This window comes from Rhinolophus sinicus, chromosome 5, assembly GCF_057876585.1.
Source record: "Rhinolophus sinicus isolate RSI-liver-muscle chromosome 5, RSI-T2T, whole genome shotgun sequence".
In the NCBI taxonomy this organism is placed as follows: Eukaryota; Metazoa; Chordata; class Mammalia; order Chiroptera; family Rhinolophidae; genus Rhinolophus; species Rhinolophus sinicus.
The window spans coordinates 82,063,141-82,084,805 of record NC_142505.1 but is presented as its reverse complement, the minus strand read 5'-3'; the positions used below and the strand labels follow the sequence as shown (position 1 = coordinate 82,084,805).

The 21,665-nt window shown below is 44.4% G+C and overlaps 2 long non-coding RNA genes across 2 annotated transcripts in view; both read right to left on the bottom strand.

The window, feature by feature from the left end:
• The window catches only part of LOC141567273 (uncharacterized), a 53,696-nt gene extending 48,386 nt beyond the window's left edge, over positions 1-5,310 (bottom strand). Inside the window, exon 1 of the long non-coding RNA XR_012489802.2 lies at positions 5,155-5,310. This is a non-coding gene — a long non-coding RNA (uncharacterized LOC141567273). The remainder of the gene's footprint in view (positions 1-5,154) is intronic.
• Positions 5,311-6,469: 1,159 nt separating this feature from the next.
• Positions 6,470-20,778, bottom strand: LOC109451808 (uncharacterized). Its single transcript, XR_012489803.2, has 3 exons — positions 20,312-20,778; positions 19,152-19,375; positions 6,470-7,078 (listed from the first exon to the last, which is right to left on the bottom strand). It is a non-coding gene; the product is annotated as an uncharacterized LOC109451808 (long non-coding RNA).
• Positions 20,779-21,665: the final 887 nt, after the last annotated feature.

Below are 21,665 nucleotides of genomic sequence, written 5' to 3'. Positions count from 1 at the left end.
TTTTCATAGGATTTTAAAAGGAACAGGCATTGTGGATAATAAAGGTTAGCAAAAAACAAATGCTAGATGGCAACTTCAGATTGCTGTCATCAGCAATGTCCACAAAGAGCTACTATATACGCGTACTTGGAATTCAAGGGGCTCAAAGTAGTACAGGGTACCGATGAGTTTAAAAAAATTGCATTTCACCTTGAACTAAAACCTGAGTTTTCCAAGAGCACACTTGCACAGAAAGAACAATATACCATTAATGAAGTCAGGCCCCTGGCGAAAGGCCTAGAATTGAATATAGTATATACAGTCTCATCACCATTCAGGCCTCCTTTTGGCAAACTATGCAGCAAAACACCAGTGGTTTCACACTGACTACACTTATTCGTTTTTGGCTCCTAGATTCTTTACTCTGTTGTCTTCCTGATATCACAGAGCCACGTGGACTTTCAGAAGATGGGATTTAAGGGGCTCCCTCTGGAAGCCTGTCTACCCCACGCTATCCTTACCACATGTCAAAAAATTATCTGAAAAAATTCACTATTAGTGAGTCATATCGTTGGTTGAAGGCAGTATTTTCCCAAGTAGGACATGCGGCATGATTTGGGGACAATGGATAAACAACTTAATTTTAATAGCTATGCCTTCTATTGTAGCAGGTGATAGTAGTTTCAACTTAAGGCAATGATATAGTTTCCCTTTTAAATAAACGCTAGTTTCTTTCTTTCTTTTTTTAAAGTGCGTCAATTTAAAGAAAAAATGTTACTTAAATATAGTACATACAGATGGCTTGGAGAGAAGACAAAAATTGTGCAGGTGGAACACAAAGTGTGAGAAACACAGGTAAACGATCCACTTGCCTCAGAGTGTCACTACCCTTCACTGTTGCTTCTGTCATTGCCATCAGATATCAAAGATCACCAAGATTTAGTTCAGCACAGTCAGCAGAGCCAGAAGGATACAGAAAGTGGATCAGAGATAGAAGAATCACACTGGCCTTAGGGTGTAGTTGAGGAGGAAAGGCTGGAAGGGGAGGGTGGGAAAGAGTGGGGGAGACTGGGGTCTTCAGGAAGCTAATGGCAGCAGGAAAGAAATAAGTATTAGGCTTAATGAATGGTAAGGACTCAAGAGATAAGCACTGTCACACATTTTCTCCCCATATGACCCTGCCCAAGGTCCTGACACTGAAAGCTGACTGGTAAAGTACTGCCGGCAGCATTAGAAATTTAATATGGCAGAAGTCTAGCACCACTTCCCAGGAATTCCTCTCCCCAAATACCAGTTTATACCAAATAGCAGTTCAATTTTTCCCCATCCCTACCTTTCTTTGAACACTATGTGGTCAGATAATTTTCAGTTGTATTTGCTGAGCCAATTCTCTTGGGAATAATGATTCATCAGCATAAATCATCAGAGGAACAAATGGAAGGCACCTGTGAATAAGGCATTACTTCCCCAGTGAGTAAATTCTGGTAAATCAAACCCTTCTCCAAAGTGGCTACCAACACTTCCTAAAACCATTTAATTGAAAGACTTCAGAAAAATATGTATCATCCCTTGTTTTCAGCAAAGTCATACCACAGGCTTGCTGCTCACAGAGACTGGATCCAAACCATTTGCCTCCCTTGCTTTACAAGTGAGGGCCCATCCAGTTTTTCAGTTCTGGTTTTGAAGCCTAAATCAGTACTAATATTCCACACATCTAAAAACTACAAAAAAGAAGTCACTCCAAGTGCACTTCATTTTGAAGAGCACTTTGCATATATAGTGCCCAAAGTCGTGTGAACCTTTTTGGCTGGAGGCTAGAGGGTCAACTCATGTCCAATCCCCTCGCTTCTATGCTATTTTGTAATTGCTAACTCCCATTTTATAGCCAAGCCAATTAGTAGCATTGGCTGAGCGTGGGGAGTTGGAACACAACACTTGGCTCAGTCTGAGAAAAACAGGAAGACTCTCCCTTCAGAATTTCCTTCAAGTGAGAACTATGTCTAGCTAACAAATGTCAGAAGTCTAAGATGGATGTCATAGTTCTGTAGAGTCCCTGGGAATATCAGCAAGCACCTGACTCTCTATTTGAGTAGTACGACTGACATGGCATAGGGGAATTTTAAAAGATGACTATTTCACTTCTTATTCAATTTAGTGAGTGTTATTAGCCACTTCTGTCTCCGATAACCCTAATAAATTCCTTTAGGGTTGAAAAGATGTTGGGCCTAGAGTCCCACAGCCTGTTAAGTAAACTGGTTTACTCCAGACCCTCTGAAAGAGTGGGAAAGAGACTAGGGAAAAATCTGAACTGATTTACATGTGAAATACAAACATGCATTTACCCTCAGGCTTCCAGATCTTGATTACAGGCTTACTGGTACTCCAGGAAAAAAAATAACAAGAAAGCCTTAGAGTGTGAAGGAGGCTTTTACACAAATTTTAAGTGTCCATCTCTTTTTTATTTCACTACATCTCAATATATAACATTCATCCAAGAAATAAAAGATTCTGCCTTAGAGGAGCTCAAACTTCATATAAGCCTCTCATTCATTCTCCTTGGTACGTCTGTGAAGGGAATACTGACCATTATCCAGTTTCAAGGTCAAGGAATGTTTCAGTGCTAAGAAAGGAGGGCCCTGAACCTGGGTGAAAAAGGTGCAGGCCCAGAATGCTCTGTGGCGGGTCTCTGGCCTTTACCTCAGCCCTGCCTCTCATCTGGGCCCCGTTCCGCTTAAGGGAGGGCATTTCAGTTTCTCAACAAGACAGCCCTGATGTTTATCACAGCTGTGTTTAGAGAAACACATTAACTTTTTTTTTTTCCTGACAATGAAGTCTTAAATTCTCTACCACTGGGAAAACTTGTCGGGGTGGCAGGGGTGAATGAAAGCGGAAAATTTCCCAAAACTCTTGGCCTACTTAACCGCCCTGACAGCACATAGTTATAGTGTTTGGGGAAGTGGGGAGGTGGATTGTTTCCAGAGGAAGCATGATTAGTTGGCTGGTTCAAATAGTTCCCAAGAGATTTAGAAAATGGCTAACAATTTTTTTAAGTGTAGCAAGAAATCTAATATCCAGCTATTCTTAATATTATTGGGCGCCTGCAAAATCCCTTAATAATCACTATCATAAGAAGCCCTATCACTGAACAAGTACACAGGGGGAGAAACTCATCAGGTGAGTAGTAATGTGTGGTAAACATATTGTTCAGAAGACCTATTTTAAAACTTCTTTTACAAAGAATGATGTCACTGATCTGACTGGAAGTTGGCTTTCCCCAAGTGCCACCATTCTGGATCTGACCTCCTTTGTGTGCTGGGCGGATTTCTACGTTTACGCACAAACCAGCTGCGGCCACCTTCCCAGGTTCTCAACAATACCCTAAACTGCCTTTTACTGTATGGGATTCCTGGAAGTCCAATTCTGTTTGCCGGAGTCAAATAAATACGAAACAAGTTGGTGGGAAGGTTCAGCCATTTCACTTCTCTGAGAAAACACAAGTTCTTAAGGTTCAATCAACATAAAATGGACAGTGCTGCATTTTGCTGGTTCACAGAACCAGTAAATTTCAGAGCTGGGAAAAACCACAAATTACCAAATCATTCCTCTTCAGTAATCAAAATATGTTCTTCCTGTTTCTTAGGAAATTAAGACAAAACGGTCAATTAACACTCATAGAGTCTGATGCTGGGAAGCCCACAAGTTGAGAAAAACAGGTAGAAAAGGGGAACTCTTTTGTTCTACAATTAATAAAGAGCATGGGACTCCTTTCAGCTTCCCAATGTCCATATTTACGTGTTGGGTACTGATTATCCTTTAATAACGTCCCCCCATTAAATCACCTACCAGTCACTTGGGGTTTGGGTTTCACCCTGGGGATAAGAGGTGTTTATAAGACACTCTGAAATCTCTGAAGGGCAAATGCTGTGGACAATCCAATCTCTGTACATAATGGGGGTAGGGGGTACCTCTCAGATAGCTCTTAAGCCTGTCCACATGAGATAACAAGAAAATGAGCTGCTGTTGGTGCTCCCTTTCTCTCATATGAAATTTTTGTTTTCATCTGCTAACAACGGCTGGGATGTAGGGCACCTGGCTGCCTGCACCCCCATCGCCTGTTATAAATATTTCATAAAAAAGGTTCGCAGAATCCTATCACACCAGATTTGTAGGGGTTATCACCTCTTTCCCAGACTGTACACAACAGCCTCCTCAGCGTCTCCCCAACTCAGTGTTACCCCTACTTCAATCCATCCGACGCTTCAATGGCTGCCCACAGCACGCAAACCCTCGGCTGGGCACTCAAGAGTTTTCCTAACGGGTCTAAACTAATTCTCCAAACTCCCCGCTCCCCCCAAACAGCCCTAGCACTCAGTCCAGTCGGTTATAGAATCGTCTTTCCTTTGCCTCCAACTCCAGGATCACGGTCTCTTTCCCCGGAGGTCCCCTTTCCCTCTCTACTCTTCCTACCCCCCACCGCGGCCTGGAAAACAGTCCCCACCCTTCAGGACTCCGCTCAGATTTCACCTCCCCCAACAGGTCTACTCAGATCCCAAGCCTTCGCTCTCAATCTTCAGGATTCGTTTCCCCCCCGGAGCACCTTTTCTGAACAATCCCGCCCCCTCCTCCCACTCGCGGGGCTCCCGAGAGGCCTCCAGCCCCCCCTCAGGCCCAGCTCAGAGCACCAAGTAAGACCCCCGCAGCGCCCCAGAAATCGCAGCCCAAGGCGAAGAGATGCAGAAGCCTCCCGCAGACGTCCCCGGAGACCCGGTGTGGTGAGCCCCGCTCCCAGCCCGCCGACTCCTCGAACTGCGAGACCCACTGAAACACGAAGCCCCTTAGTCCGCCGCCCAGAGGCCGGGCGGGCGGCGCGGGATCTCCCCCAGTCTCCGCCAGGCTTGCGGCGACCCGCAGCCAGAAGAACAGCCGGGTGTGGGGATGAAGGGACACACTCAGATCGGCATCAGGCCGGCTGCCGCCGCGCCCCCCAGTTCCCCACCCCTCCCCAGGAGCTGCGCGCGCCCCCGCCGGAGCCGGCCCATCCCGCTCCGGTGCTCGCCGGTTCTCCGGGCGCCCTCTGGGGAGCTCGGGGACACGCAAACCCCAGGGAGGGCCCTGCTCGCGCCTCACCCCCTCCCTGGTCCAAGCTCGGCCGAGCCCGGGGCCGCCGCACCTCACCTCTCCACCAACGGGTTGGTAACTGGTTGTGTCGGGAGCTGACGGGACCAGCCGAGACCGCACAAGACGCGCCGCACCTGCCACTGAGTGAGGAGCAACGACGCGCCTGACGTCACTGCCGCCCCGAGCGCCCAGAGCTCGGAGTCACCTGATCGCCCTGGCAACGCGCGAGGGGCGGTGTCACAGCACGGGCCCCGCCCCCAGCCTTGGGGCCTCGCATCCCCGCGGGGAAGGCTACCCAGTTGGTCGCGACGCGGGCATTAGAGAGCCGACTATGGCTTGCCTGCTCCGGCCTCCAAACTGGGATCGATGCCTGAGACGTCAGCAAGCACTCCCCTCAGGTTGTATCAGCTCTCCGAGACTCCAAACGATACCCACTTCGCCGCTAGTGCAAGTGCTTTTGAAGGCAGGACCTGTGTCCCCGCGGTACCCAGCTCAGGGCATGGCACGCAGGGCTTGGTGTGGACTGCTTACTCCTCCTATCTTCTCGGTCTAGACCCAACTAGCTTCAGGGGTTTGTTTACTCCCCGAGCTGTACCTGGGAGGACTGGGGCTGAGAATGATACCTGGGTTGTTCTCTGGCAACTTTCCCCCCATCAACCTCAGAGCAAGTAATGCAGCCTTTGCTAAAGAATGTGATAAGACTTCATTCAGGAGAGGAGCTAGAGCCCAGTCCCAGCCCTCCTGTCCTGAAGGCCTCCTCCTTGTATTCCAACGGAGAGAAATCATTAAAACACTTCCAGGCAAAGCCTAGGACAAGCCCACAAGCCCTACTTGCAAAGATTTGTTTTCCATTTTAGAAATTTATTTTCCCTTCAAATTCCTCCCCTTGCTTGCTATAATTGTATGCCCACACATCTGTGATTTTCCAGTCTCCAGACATAGACTACCGGCTTCAAAATAAAAATGTAACACCCACAGAAGTCCCAATTTGAGAGCCACTGCTTATTTCATCCCTTCATTTCTTGTTGAATTTCATTTATGTTTTACTCTTCTACACCCTGACCCGCTATGGAGGTTTTTATACATGTTGTCCTTCCCTCTCAGACTATAGGATTTTAGACTCAAAAGTTATTTTATAATCAACATCTAGTGAGCACCTTTTGGTGCCTGGCAATGGGCAACGCCAGGCTGATTGATGCATGATCCCTAAAGAGCACAAGTTTATGTGTAGTGTGACTCATATCCAAGTACGACCTGTCCTATTAATTATTTATTTAATAGTTTTATTTAAGTGATACTTTTTTACTTTTATACATTTATTTTTAAAAGAAACTTGCAAATAAATGGGGGGGGGGGGAAGACAGTTGTGAAAGGTAGAGAACAGTAATGGCTCCAACCAGAAAGTTGTGGTGATAGGGGAGAAGAGATTGAAAACATGATTCCAGGGCCAAAGGGACAGAGATTAGTGGGCAGGAAGATGGTGGAAACAGGGCGGGACAGCCAGATCTGGGGTATTTGGCAGATCTAAGAAGGGGCAGGCAAACTGGAGGTGGGCACAGGGGTGCGGGGGTGCGTAAGGGTTGGGCCAGAATGGAGGGGAAAAGTGCTGGAAGCAGAGAGAAGGGAGAAGGGATGGAGAGAAAGGAGAAACAGCCTGAAGTTGGGGGGGGAGTTGCTGAAAGGGAGGGTGAGGTACAGAGAGACTCAGAAAAGGGTGCTTACAGCATTAAGGTTACAATAAAATTAGACAATGGTGGGCATAGCCATAAGACCAGCGTAAGTAGACTGTGGAAATTGGAGAGTTGTGAGAAATAAGGTAGAGACAGGGCAGATTATGGAAGAGCTTTTGAGACAGTAGAATCTTCTGGTAGGAATATGGGGTCTGGAGACAGAGTGACAGGGTTGCATTCAGAGCCCATCACTTATTGGCCATGTGACCTTGAGTGAGTTACTTAACCTCTCTCTGCATTAGTTTCCTCATCTGGAAAAAAATAGGGATAACATTGATATCTACTTTATAGAGTCATTGGGAGGATTAACTGAAATCATGCATATGAAAGCTAAGCATGGTGCCTGGCACATAGTAAGTGCTCCAAATGGTTAGCGGTATTAGTTTTATTAAGGGCCGAGAAGAAGAGGATAGATTCAATATGAAAACTATAGGGGACCACTGAAGCTCCTCCAAGTGGGAAACGGGAATGGGATGCAGTATTTTGTGAGGACTCCTTTAACAGCAGAATTCTGGCTGATCAGAAAGAAAAGTAGGGCCATGGCAAAGATACAGATCCAAAGGGTGAAGAAGGGTTGATGGTGGACTAGAAACAACCCCTCCTGAAAAGGAGAATGCCTGCCCCCACTCATTCATACATGTGTGGAAGTGGGAGCCTGGCATGAGGAGGTGTTCAGTAATCCTATTCAATGAGCATCTCTAGATGCTGCACCAGTTGAACATCTCCTAGGAGCTCACAGGCTCAATGACAAAAACCAGTAGAATCCCCGAGTCAAGTACAGAGAGCTTCAAAGTACTGGAGAACTCCACTAAGACCTGGCCTCTGGCTTATTGTGTTATCTTCCCTCCATGGAAGCAGACAAATAAACACATGTGAAAAGAAAGGCAGTGAATGATGCCAGCACATGCACAAAACCCAGAAAGAAATGACCAGATTCTTTTTTTGTGTCAAGGTATTAAAGAAAGGAGAGGAAAACAATTTACACTTCTATTGTTTCCTAGCTCACTGCTCTACCTGGTTCTAATGGAATTTGAAATTCATGTGAAGGAGAAAGAGGCAAAGTCATCCTTTACTTCTGGCCATGGTTCAAGATTTAGTTTTCACTCGAGCAATGACTCTCACAGTTTTGCGCCTCTTTTTTTTTTCTTTCTTTCTTCTTCTTTTTTTTTTTTTTTTTTTTTTTTTAATTTTACTGGGGAAGGGGAACAGGACTTTATTGGGAGAACAGTGTGTACTTCCAGGACTTTTTCAACTCAAGTTGTTGTCCTTTCGATCTTAGTTGTGGAGGGTGCTGTTCAGTTCCAGGTCCAGTTGCCATTGTTAGTTGCAGGGGGTGCAGCCAACCATCCCTTGCGGGAGTCGAACCAGCAACCTTGTGGTTGGGTTGAGAGGACCTGCTCCAACCAACAGAGCCATCCGGGAGCTCAGCGGCAGCTCAGCTTAAAGTGTCCTGTTCAATCTTAGTTGCAGGGGGCGGAGCCCACCATCCCTTGCAGGACTCGAGGAGTTGAACTGGCAACCTTGTGGTTGAGAGCCCACTGGCCCATGTGGGAATCAAACCGGCAGCCTTCGGGGTTAGGAGCACAGAGCTCCAACCACCTGAGCCACTGGGCCGGCCTGTGCCTCTTTTTCTGATCTACATTTTCAAATTCCAATTTGCTAGTCAGGAATGTCTCCATTGCAAATGACTAAAATGCTATCCAAATTGGCTTAAGAAAGAGGAAGAGAGAATTTATTGGCTCATGAAACCAAACATCCACAGGTGAATCTGAGCTTCAGGCATAGCTGGATCCAGGCACTCAAACACTGTCACCAGGAATCTTGCTCTATTTCTCAGCTCTCTTTTCTGTCTGTTCTCAGGCAGTCCCTCTGAGAGTGTCAGAATTACATTCTCAGCAAAAAGTCCTAGCAGATAAAAGTTTTCTTTCCCCACAGTCCTAAGAAAAGCTCCAGATTGGCATTATAGTGTTTGCAACAGCTCTGGATAACTTGCTTTTCTCGGGATGTATGGCTGCAGCTAGGGGTTGTGACACCTTGGCTAATTCCATTCTCTCCTCTGGAACTGGGGGTGTGATTAGCCTCTCCCACATCCCACATTTGAAAGTGTAGAAGGAATGGCTTTCACAGGAAAGTTACTAGAACTAGGAGGAATGGATGCCGAGCAAATAAAGCACAGCTGACCCCTACAGGCCACTGATACCAAAACCACAGCCTATCGAAGGTTCCCATAGGCACATGAAATAGAATATTCCAATAGGTGTAAGTTTGAATCCACTTAGGAATCAACTCACTTTCTCCTATATTTCCAGAACAATTGCATCCAAGAGGGAGCAAATCCTGGTACTCAGGGTGAGCCTTGTCGAGATGGTGGCATAGAACCTGTCACTGCTTTCACCTGAGTGCACCCTTCTCTCTTGGCAGTATTATGTACTTCTGAGGAAAGTGCTTTAGAGAACACGAAATGCCTTAAATATGTACGTACAGCACCTTGGATTCTAAGAGTCATCACGTAAATGTGTATGTTTTAATTGTGACTTTTTGAAGCACTCATTCCTGAAGTTGCCTGGCATTTGGATAACGATCTGAGAAACCCAGCCCTGGAGGAGAATATGTTTTTGTCCCAGGCTGTGACTCAACTGAGTATGTCAATGAAATTCCCATTAACCCTGAAGAAACTCCCTGCTTTTTGATATTTTGAAAGAATGAGAAAAAAATCAACATGTAAATTAGAAATAATCAGCCTGTAAGTCCATTTGCATTTATAAAATGGACCAACAATAATTTAGCATATAACATATGAAGATCAGTATTCAGGAAAACATTAAATCCACATATTCATGCAACATAATTACTAAGTGCTTGCCGAGTATCAGGAACTATACCAGGCTCTGGAGATGTAGGAATACGCAAAACAGATTTTAAAAATCCTTGCTTATATAAAGCTTACATTCCAGAGGTGTGCGCGTCTGTATACTATCTTTGAGTCTCCACTGTGTCACTGACAGGCAATAGTCAATACACCAAAAAACATACAGGGCAAGTTATCGGTGAGTGCTTCCTCTAGACTAGGCTTTCTACCAGTGCTCTGCCTACATTATCTCATTATTCCCATCTTCCTGGGGATTAAAAACAGGTTTCAGAGAGACGCCCCACATCTGCTCAAAGAGCCGCCCCACATCTGCTCAAAGAGCCATAGGAAGTAAGTGGTGGGGTCAAGACTGAAACTCATACCTCCGTATCTGCCTTTTAACTTGGACCCTCTTTTAGGGTGTGGATGGGGAATCACGGGGGGGGGGGGGGGACTGGGGACAGTGGCCAACTGGGGAACAAACTCTGTGCAAAGGGAGCCACAGTTATTCAGCTCCAGCTACTCGTCACAGGGGAATGTGGTCCAGTGTAGCCAGGTTTTCTGATTTCTCAAAAGAAGTCAGCAAACAGGATTTTGATGTGAAAACTAATTTTTAAAACACCGTGAAAGTGAAAAGTAATCTGTCTGGGCATAATTCAGATCATAGGTCTGTGAGGTCACATTGTACCAGGAGGGTCCCTGCAGAGGTAGGATTCCAGATAGCAAGCCTGAAACTAAATATGGGTAGAAAACTGCAAATACAGCTGTGGTCCTTACGCAAAGTATTCATTTCTCAGGTTGATTTTATAAGGCTAAGGTAGAAAAATGATGCCCTTGTTTACCAAAAAAGCAAAGGCATTAATGAAAGGTGACAGGGAGGGAGCATCTGGAGCATTCCAAACCCCTACTGTGGGGGAAGTTGGCAGAAAACCATCCCTATGCTTGGTTGACAAGCCAAACTTATCTGAAAGGGAAAATTTAACTTCAGGGCGGGCTCTGCGTTACATCTGAGGTCCTAATAATGATCATTATGCTGTCAGCGCACTAGAAGTGGCTCAAAATAATTCTCCTGCTAAAAGTCACATTCTACTCGCTTCCTGGCCCTTCCTTGCCTCCTCTGCCCATGGCCTCCCATGCTCAGCAAGCCTTTCCTCTTCCCACTCTATTTGCCAAGGGATGGCAGCCACAGGACATATGGAGGTCTCATCACTGGGGGTGGTCTGTGACTGGAATGGAGTTGGTCTCCAGGTGGTAGCACTGCCTCTTCCTGTCCTGGCTTTTGCAGGGAGGGAGGGAGCACAGAAGAGCTTCGCTGTTTAAAACAAAAACATTTGTACCATCAATAGACTGTAAGACAATAGTTTTACTTAAAAAGCGGAAAGGAATTCCCATCCTTCGGATCTCAACAAGATCAGAAAACCAACCTCTGTTTACTACAAGAATTGTTTCAGGAAGGGAAGTAAAATCTGGCACATGAAAAATCCCATTTCTAACTGCTCTCCAGACAGCAACTTTGCAGCCATATGCCATGTGTGCTTCATAGCAAAACAGTTCTGTAGTGTACTGGGGACAGATTCGCTGCTGCTGCTGCCGCCGCCCCGCCTCCACCACCTCCTTGTGTTGCTTGGGTACGGCTGAGGCATGCGGCACTGCTTCGAGATTCTTAGAAGATCAAGCCAGTGCCTCTGCCTGGGACGCTACAACTCGCTTTGCACCCTGGAGCTCTAAGTGCCAGCTCCTCTGGGCTCTGGAAGCCTTCTCTTTGGAAAGCACACATACAGAGTAAGAATTTAAACGCCTTCTGAAAAGGGATGGGACAAAGAACACTTGTGCTCTACCCCTCTCCCCTCCCCTTGCTTGGAAGATCATTTAGGATTAGAGATGAGGTGACTTCTACTCAGGGGAGGCAGGGCAATGCTATGATTACGGGTGTCCAGAGACCTGGGTCCAGCCCTGGTTCCCCTACCTCCTCGTCACAGGACCCAGAGCAATTTGCTAACCCTTTTGGAGCCTCAGTTTCCTCATCTGTGAAATGGAGCTAACAACACGTGTGACCACATGGGCTATGGCAAAGGTTCACTGGTGAGATGATGTGTGTGGAGTAGAAGCTGCTCTCTGCACAGAGCTCGTTCTCCCGTTCACTGCAGCCTCTGTGAATCCCCACCGTGCCCCCCAATCCACACCCTAGGACAGGGTACAAGTTAAAAGCAGATATATGCTCCCTCTTGGCCCCACCACTTATTTCTGTGGCTCCTTGGACAGGAGTTACACATGATGACTATCCCTTGCAAATCTTTAGCTGCACTGGTGGAAACAAGCTACCTTTGCTCCCACCACATTCCAAGCCTTATTTTAGATGCCAACTTTGCCTGAATTTCTGGGCTGCTTAGGCCACAGTCCAGATGAGAATGTGACTGTCCTGCCTCCTGCTCCAGGCCCCTGGAGACGCCCACTTGACATCTGGGTGGGTATGGAGTCCACCTGCATCAGAGTGGGAGGGCCACTTTGTACATGTGCAGATTCCTGGGCTCCATCCTAGACGCGCTGCTTCTGAATCAGTGGAGCCAGGGCCAAGGAATCCTCAGGTATAATAAGCCCTCTGAGAGAGCAGATGCATACAAAATTTAGCATTTATGGCCATAACTCGGGTGCCTCAAACTCTGCAGATCTGCCTCAACCTGTTTTTTTCTCATGTGTCCTTAACTGGATCAAGGCAACAAACGCAAACATAAACAAGTGGGACTACATCAAACTAAAAAGCTTCTGCACAGTGAAGGAAACCATCAACAAAGTGAAAAGGCAACCTACTAAATGGGAGAAATTATTTTCAAGTCGTATATCTAATAAGGGGCTAATATCCAAAATATACAAAGAACTCACATAATTCAATTGTAAAAAAACAAGCAATCCTATTAAAAAATGGGCGGAAGATCTGAATAGACATTTTCCCAAGGAAGATACAAATGGCCAAGAGGTACAAGAAAAGGTGCACAACATCACTAATCATCAGGGAAATGCAAAACAAAACCACGAGATGTTACCTCACACCTGTTAGAATGGTTATCAGCAAAAAGACAAAAATAACAAATGTTGGCGAGGATGTGGAGAAAAGCAAACCTTTGTGCCCTGTTGGTGGGAATGTACATTGGTGCAGCCACTATGGAAAATAGAATGGAGGTTCATCAAAAGATTAAAAATAGAACTGCCATATGATCCAGCAACTCTACTTCTGGATATTTATCCGAAGAAAACAAAAACACTAATTTCAAAAGATACATGTAGATAGATAGATAGATAGATAGATAGATAGATAGATAGATAGATAGATAGATAGATAGATGATAGATAGATAGATAAATAGATAGATAGATATAGCTATATAGATATATAGTTATATCTATATATCTATATCTCCCCATGTTCACGGTTGCTTTATTTATAATATATACATCTAAGTATGCACCGATAGATGAATGGATAAAGAAGATGTAGTGTATATGTACACACAATGTAATATTACTTAGCTATAAAAAATAATGAAATTTTGTCATTTGCAACAACATGAATGGACAGAAAAGAAAGGTATTACGCTAAGTGAAATAAGTCAGACAGAGAAAAACAATTACCATATAATCTCACTTATATGCAGAATTAAAACCAAACAAACCCAAACTCATAGATATAGAGGACAGAGTAGTGGTTGCCAGAAGTGGGGGTGTGGGGGGCGAAATGGACGAAGCAGGTCAAAAGGTACAAGACTCCAGTTATAGATAAGTTATGGGGATGTAACGTACAGCATGGCGACTATAGTTAATATACTGTATTGCATATTTGAAAGTTGCTAAGAGAGTAGGTCTTAAAAGTTCTCATCACAAGAAAAAAAAATTTTAACTATGTGTGGTGATGAATGTTAACTAGACTTTCTATTGTGGTGACCATTTCACAATATATACAGATAGCGAATCATTATGTAGTACACCTGAAACTAACATAATATTATACGTTGATTACATCTTAATATAAAAAAAGAAAAAGTTGGCATTTATGGCCCTCAGGTGCCTCAAACTCTGTAGCTCTTCCTCAACCTGTTTCTCTCATGCGTCCTGCTTAGCTGGCTCATCATAAGTCCCCAGGTTCAGGATAGTCCCAGTCACCTCTTAGCAGCGGGGCCTTCTCCCTGCCCCACCTGCCCCTGTCAGGCCTTCTCTATGATCTCACACCACCACTGGTGGTCTTGCTTTCCACCTGCCTATTCTGGAGGTCTTCATCTGAAATATAAACCTGGTCCTAATACTCCCTTACTTAAAATTCTTTAGCGTTTCCCATCCCCTGCAGGATCAAGTCCCACGAGGCATTCAAAAGCCTCGCACTCCAGCCTGAGATCTCCTGCCACCTCCCCTTCTATAGGGAGAACTCCAACTAGACTTACATTATACTAAGGTCTTGGAATATTTTATGGGGCTGCATGCCTCTGGGCTTCTATAGACATAGTGCCCTTCACTGAAATACCCTTTCTTCTCTGCTACTCTTGCTTCAAATTTTGGCTGAAATGTCACCTCCACTGGGAAGTCTTCCCAGATGTTCCCAGGTAGTGTTGACTGCTCCCTTCTCTATCCATGTACACGTCCATAGATGATAGCCCATGACCCTGCATTGTCTTTATTTGCTTATGTTTTTCTGCCCCACTAGACCAGGAGGGATTTGCATTTTATTCATTTCAAATTCCCAACCATTATCAGGGCTGATAAAGTCCTGGCTCCTGCCCACCTCTCCACCCAGTCTCCTACCAATCTCTGCCCCACCCACTGGCTTTCAGACTGTTCCCAAGATCATCAAACTGCTTCCTGATTCTGGGTCTTTGTTCCCGCAGCAACCTTTTCCTGGAATGCCTCCCACCCTCTCACACACACACCTAAATCTTTCCATAGCTGGCTTCCTCTTGACATTCAGATCTCTGTTCAAATGTCATTCTTCAAGATTTCTTCCTTAGCCAACCAATCAGAAGTAGTCTTCCTTCCCCATTATTCTCTCTTATAACACCATATTTTCTTCTCTTTGTAGAACTTATCACAGGCTGTATAGTTAATTCACTTTGAAAATCAGCTTTATTGAGACATAACTCCATACAATAAAATACATCTGTTTATGGTGTACAGTAAGATGAGTTTTGACAAATACCCACCACTCTACTCAAGACACAGAATATTTTCATAACCTATATAATTTTCCTGATTCCTCTTTCCAGCCAACAACCCCCTACCCCATAGCCAGCCTCAGTCACTCACTGTTCTACTTTCTGTTCCCATAGCTTCATTTTGCCTGTTCTAGAACTTCATTTAAATATAATCATACAGTATGTACTTTTCTGTCTGGCTTCTTTCACTCAGCATAATATTTTGGAGGTTCGTTCATGTTGTAGTATTTATCAGTATTTGTTTCTTTTTATTACTGAGTAGTGAGCTTTTGTATGAAACTACCACAGTTTATCTATTCGCCTGCTGATGGGCACGTGGGCCATTTCCAGTTTTGGGCTATTATGAATAAACTGCTTTGGCAACTCAGTTACAAGTCTTTATATATGGACATACATTTTCATTTCTTTCAGATAAATACCTATAATGGAGATTGTTGGGTATATGGTATGTTTAACTTTATAAGCTACTGTCAAACTTTTTTCCAAAGTGATTTTTCATTTCACACTCCTGCCAACAATGTATGAAAGCTCCAGTTGTTTAACATCCTTGCCAACACTTATTACCAGTCTATGAAGTGTTAGCCATTCTAATACGCGGATGGTATTATCTCGTGGTTTTAATTTACATTTCCCTAATGCCTAATGACGTTGAACAATGTTTCATATGCTTAAAGATACCTGTATATCTTCTTTTTAAAGTATTTGTTAAAATCCTTCACCCTTATTTTAATTTGGTTGTTTGTCTTATTGTTGAGTTATAATATTTATTTATATGTTGTAGATACAAATTATTTGTCAAAAATATGTATTGCAAAACTTTCTTCTAATTTGACCTTTTCATCTTGACACTGCCTTTTTTCTCCTTTTATGATTAGTTCTGTGATCTAAGAAATCTCTGCCTATCCCAAGTTCATATAGATTTTCTTCTTTTAGAAGTTTTATAGTTTTCTTTTTAAAAAATTTATGAGTCAGTTCTTTGATCCATGTCAAGTATGTCGTGAAATAGGGACTGGAATTCATTTTTTTCCACGTTATTGGAAATTCAGTTATTCTAGCACCATTTGTTGAAAAGTCTACCCCTTCACTTACAGTTATTTAAACTTTGTTTCCTTTTATTTCATTATTATTTGTCTCTCCCACTAGACTATAAGCTCCACATATTTGTTCTAATTTAATCTGAGCTCTTTTTCTATCACTGCTACCTCCTTGCAGGTAGAGAAAGCAGAGAAAGGGCTTGCTTGCAAGTTAATTCTAAACGTGATCCCAGGAATCGGAAGAAGGCGGGGTGGGGAGAGTGAAATAGGAAGGCAGGAGAGCCAGGACAGCGCTGTGCTACGGAGCTGGTCAGCACTGCGGGCAACTGGGGCTCAATCCGCTGCGAACCTGCTGAGGAGAGTGCACAGTGCACCTCAGAACCGTCCACCAGTATCAGAGAAGGGGCGTATATCTACCAACTCCAGCCCCATTGGTGAGGGGTTGCCCCAGTAGGGTTAACTTCCCCAGACTTTCAGGCCAGTCAGAAGCCCTAGCAGAGGCAAGAGCTGTGGGGGATAGCTAAGCCAACGGGCTTCCACCTGCTCTAAGCTGGTTGTCACGGTGATGGCTGAGTGCAAGGTGGGCTGGAAGGCGGAGAGGAGGGTCCCAAGAGGTTTCCAATACACAGTCATTCACACATATTTATTGTCTCCTGTGTGCCAAGTACTGTGTTAAGCACTGGAGATAGTCATAAAAAAGCCAATCCCTGTCCTTATGGGGGAGACAGACAGTCAACAATTCAGTAATGGACAGGTATTTTATCAAGCAGAGATAAGTGCTATGGAGAAAACTAAAACAGGGTAAGACAATTGTGAAGATGGGTGGAGGGATGGGGCTCATTTTGACCATCAGGAAATCCTCTGAGACGTTGACATTAGACAGAGAGCGAATGGAGTGAGAAACTGAGCCAGGTAGATACCTAGGGCAAGAATATTCCAGGCAGAAAGAACTGCAAGTGAAAAGCCTCGAGGGAGGACCAAGCTCAGAGTGTTAGAGAAACAAGGAGATCGCTATGGCTGGAGCGGAGTGGGGCAGAATCACAAGAGGTCAGGAGAGAGTTTGGATGTCATTCTGAGTGTGATAGGAAGCCACTAGAGGGTTTTAAGAAGAGTTATAACTTGGTCTTATTTATGGTTTAAAAGTCATATGGGGTACCATTACACATGCATTAGCATGGCTAAGTTAAAAAAGAAAAAGCGATAATACCCAGTGCTGGCGGAGATGCAGAGCAACTGTAACTCTCATGCACTGCTGGTTGTCCAATGCCCAAATAACAGAGTCTCATGTACCCTTTGACCAGCTTCCCACAATGATGACATCATATACTGGGGGTGCCAAAAAAATGTATACACATGACTTGTATTCATTTTTTGTTATTGGTATATATTGAGTATTACAATTTTAATACAGTTTTTTTGCTTTCTTAAAATGTGTATACATTTTTTTTGGCACCCTCTGTATAGAGCTTATGTACAGAGCTTTATAGAGAGCTTACGTAGAGCTAAAGTAAAATATCAAAACCAGGACACTGACGCTGGTACGTTACTGTTAACTAGTCTACAGACCTTCCTGAGTTTTTACCATTTTTTAACCTGCATTCATTTGTGTGTGAGGGTGTGTGCAGAGTTCTATGCACTTCAATCCCATGCATGGATTCATGTAACTACCACCACAGTCAGGATAGAAAACTGTCACATCGCCATGGAACAACTCTCTGGTGCTACCTCTTTGTACTCTTACCCTCTCTCACTTCATACCTCCCTGTCCCCTGGCAACCACTAATCTGTTCTTCATCTCTATAGTTTTGTCATTTTGTGAATGTTATATAAATGAAATCATACAGTAGACAACCTTTTGAGATTGAATTTTTTCACTAAGCATAAAGCCCTTGAGGTCCTAACAGGTTGCTGCGTATATTATCAATGGTGCATTCCTTTTTACTGCTGAGTAGTATTCTTAAATAGATGTACTACAGTTTAACTATACACCAGTTAAAGGATGTCTGAACTGCTTCCAGTTTGGGGCGATTATAAAAAAAGTTACTGTAAACATTTATGTACAGGTTTGTGTGTGAACATGAGCTTCATTTCACTTGAGTGGGGTTGCTGGATTACATTCACTTTACCTTTATGTGAAACGGCCAAACTCTTTCGCAAACTGGCTGTACCATTTTTGCATCTGACCAGCAGCGTAAGAAAGTTACAGTTGCTCTGCATCCCTGCCAGCACTGGGTATTATCACTTTAATTTTTTAAATTGTAGCCATTCTAATGCATTTGTGATGGTTCTCCACATAACCTTTAAATCATAAATAAGACCGAGTCGTAACTCTTCTTAAAACCCTCCAGTGGCTTCCTATCACACTCAGAATTATGGCATTTGGGAATTATCGTCAACTTTCTTAGGTGTGATAACATATGCTTATCATATGTCCTAATTTTGAGGTGATACATATTGAAGCTTTACAGGTAAAGTGTCAGCATCTACAAGGTTCTTACAAATGATTCAGCAAATATATGCTTATGTATATCTGTTACTTAAAAAGATGGCAAAATGGGAACAATTATTGAATCTAGGTGTTAAGTTTATAGGTGTTCACTGCCTTATTCTTTTAACTTTATATTTGAAAATTTTCATAATTAAAATTTGAAAGAAAAAAGGAATGACCCTCTAGTATTTATAACAATATGGATGAATCTCAAAAACAGTATGGTAAGTGAAAGAAGCCAGACTCCAAAGGCCACATACTGTAAGATTCCATTTTAGAAAAGGCAAAACTATAAGGGCAGAAATCAGATCAGTAGTTGCCAGTGGCTGGTGTGTGGGGACATTGATCACTAATAGCAAAAGGAACATTTTGGGGGGTGATGAACACATTCTATATTTTGATTGTGATGGTGGTTACACGACTGTGTTTGTCAACACTCAGAACTGTAAACTAAAAAAGGTGAATTTTAATGTGTGTAAATTATACCTAAAAAGAAAAAAAAAACAGAGGAAAGTATCACATGCAGAAGAACTATTAAAAAACAAGCTACATGAGAACAAAGATCTTATCTTAGACTTGTTCATTGTGCTTTAACACACTTGGCGTCTAATAAGTACTGAATAAATATTAGCTAGTATGTGTAATAAGACTTTTTCCCCAATAAAATCCCTGTGTTCCGGTGCCATGCAGTGCAGGCTGGGCACACAGCAGCTGTCCATGGCTGTTTGTGGAATAGGGGATTGGGCCTTGTCTTACTCACATGGGTTTGACGTTTGTCTGGCTGCATCCTCTGGAACAGTGGGGTTCCTCGGTGTCCGTTATCCTGGTGCTCTATGCTGGAGGGAGCTCTGTGGGCCATCGTAGGGACCAGCGACAGCTCCAGGAAGTAGTCTCACTGCTCCAACAGAGGCCCAGGTAAAGGCATTTACCTTTCTCCTGAGACTTGGAAATCAAAACTGAATTCCCGTTTCCATGCTGCAAAGACTCATTTTAAAAAGAAAGAAGTTTTAAAAAGGAAATTCCCTTTGCAAACATAAAATGCTAAATAGACATGATATTTTGTTTTCCAACATAATAATAACTACTATTTGGTTTTGTGGGTGCCAGGTCCCTTTACAGGTACGCTGTTATCCTAACAGCACTTGAATATGGTGGTTCTGATTGTAGCCCTATTGTACAGGTGAGATAGCTGAGGATCAGAGAGGTGAAGTGACCTGCCCTTGGCCGTATCTTGGGGTACTCTGATTGCTGACTCTGCACTTAACTGCTCTACCACATGGTCTTTCACAGAGGCCCGCACCCTGTCCCCCTTTCAGCCACTAACCCTCCCCCTACCTGGGGGCAGTCTTTATGTAGAGGCACTGTGGGTCCAGCAGCACCACATGGGCCATGAAGGCTCCTCCTCTGGGTCAGAATGGATGTTCTTTCTGTGGTGGGGTGAGTGGTCCCATTTAGGTCAACTATAGAAGGGAAGGAGAGGGATGGGGGTGAAGGAAAGAAGGAAGGGGAGAACATGCAGAAAACACCAGATGCTCTTTCTAGCTTTGAGAAAACATAGCATTAGGGAATACAGATTTTTATCAGTCTGTTAGGAAGACGGCGTGGGGGGAGAGTAAGCTGGGGAGGAAGAAAGGGCTTCTATCCAGACCTCAGAATTAGGTCTGGGGGTCAATGACAAAGACAAAAAGATGGCGATGATGACAACAAAAGTCACAGACACTGTGCGGCAGGTGCTCAGCTAAGCGCTCCACATGAGTCATCTCAGGTAACTTTTTCAGTAACTTTTCAGACTTAAGTACTATTATTTTCACTCCCATTTTAGATTAGGAAACTGAGCCCCGCAGAGTACATACACTAAATCACGTATTTTCATATGTACAGAGTCGTATATAAATTCATGAAACTAACAATAGTAGTTACCTGAGGTTTGGTGTGTGCGACAAGTGGGGAGCTTCCTCTTTTTACTGCATCGTGCAATAATTTTTTACGATGGTAAAGTGTATCCGTGTTGTGTGCTGGAAAAAAAAAAAAAGTTTGTGGCCCTAAAGACTGTCCAAGGGTCCCATAAATAATTTGGAGCCAGGTTTCAGACTCCAGATCTCAGTCCTTAACCACTACGCTGCATTGCTTTTCGAAAAAAGGAGGAAATGACTTCTGAAAGGCACCAGCCCCTTGCCCTATGGCACCTTCCCTGGGTTTCCTCGGGGGACTGAGCCAGTCGCACGACTCGGTTCTCGGGGAGCCGATTGCTCGGTGTCCAGCCCCGGGGCCCGCCCACTGTAGCGGAGCGGACTCCGGGCCAATCAGACCCGGGTGATGCCACGCCGGGAGATGAGAGTGGCAGGAAATCAAGGTCAAGGCCCCGGACACAATGGGGCCATTGTTGGTCTCCAGTCAGTTGACTTTCAAGCAGCAGTTCCCCATCCACCCTCGATCCTGCTCCCCATACCCGCCCCCTGCCAGGAATTCACCCAAACCTACTGCCTCCTTTTCGGCCTCCGTCCGAAAGAAGCCGCATTCCGGATCTGTTCCCCAGACGGGGGAGGCTGGGCCGTTCCATGCATGGCCTGTTACGTCCACCAGGTGGCGACAGAGCATCACACTTTCTGAAGGCGCCGAGGGAGGCGAGGGGCCGGCCGCTCAATCACTGATCAGGGCGTGGGGAACACTGCCCTTCCTGTTTTATCCAAAAAAACCAAGTTAGATTATACTTTCCCTGACCCCTTACTCTGAGCTCACTGGGATCTCTTATCTCAGGGGCTCTTCCCTCAGCGAACGGCAAAATGGCTGTGGACTACAGCACTTCTCTTTGACGGAGAGGAAAACCCAAGGGGAGCCTCTTTAACTCCGTAAATCGCAGCAGGTGGAATCTTGCGGCCTCTCTGGTCTGGATTAATCAGTTGGCTGACCGGTTGGTTACGTGAGTGTATAAACGTCATCTCTGAAAGGGCTTCCCACCCCCCACCCCCAGTCTAAATTATGTCCTCCTTGTTCTCCCTCAGAACCCGCTGTAGTTTTCCTTCTTGGCATGTATCACAATTTGTAACTGGACACATATTTGATTCTTTTCCACTAGAATATATGCTCCGTGAGAGCAGGGACTGGGTCTGCTTTTGTTTACCAATGCATCCTTAGTGCCTAGTAATGGGATCTGGCACATAGTGGGTGATCAATAATTATTTGTCAACATAATAAATGAACCAGTGCTCTATTGAGTAACGGGAGTAGAAGCAGGGCTTCAGGTTCCGGACAATTCAGCATGTGTGAATACAAG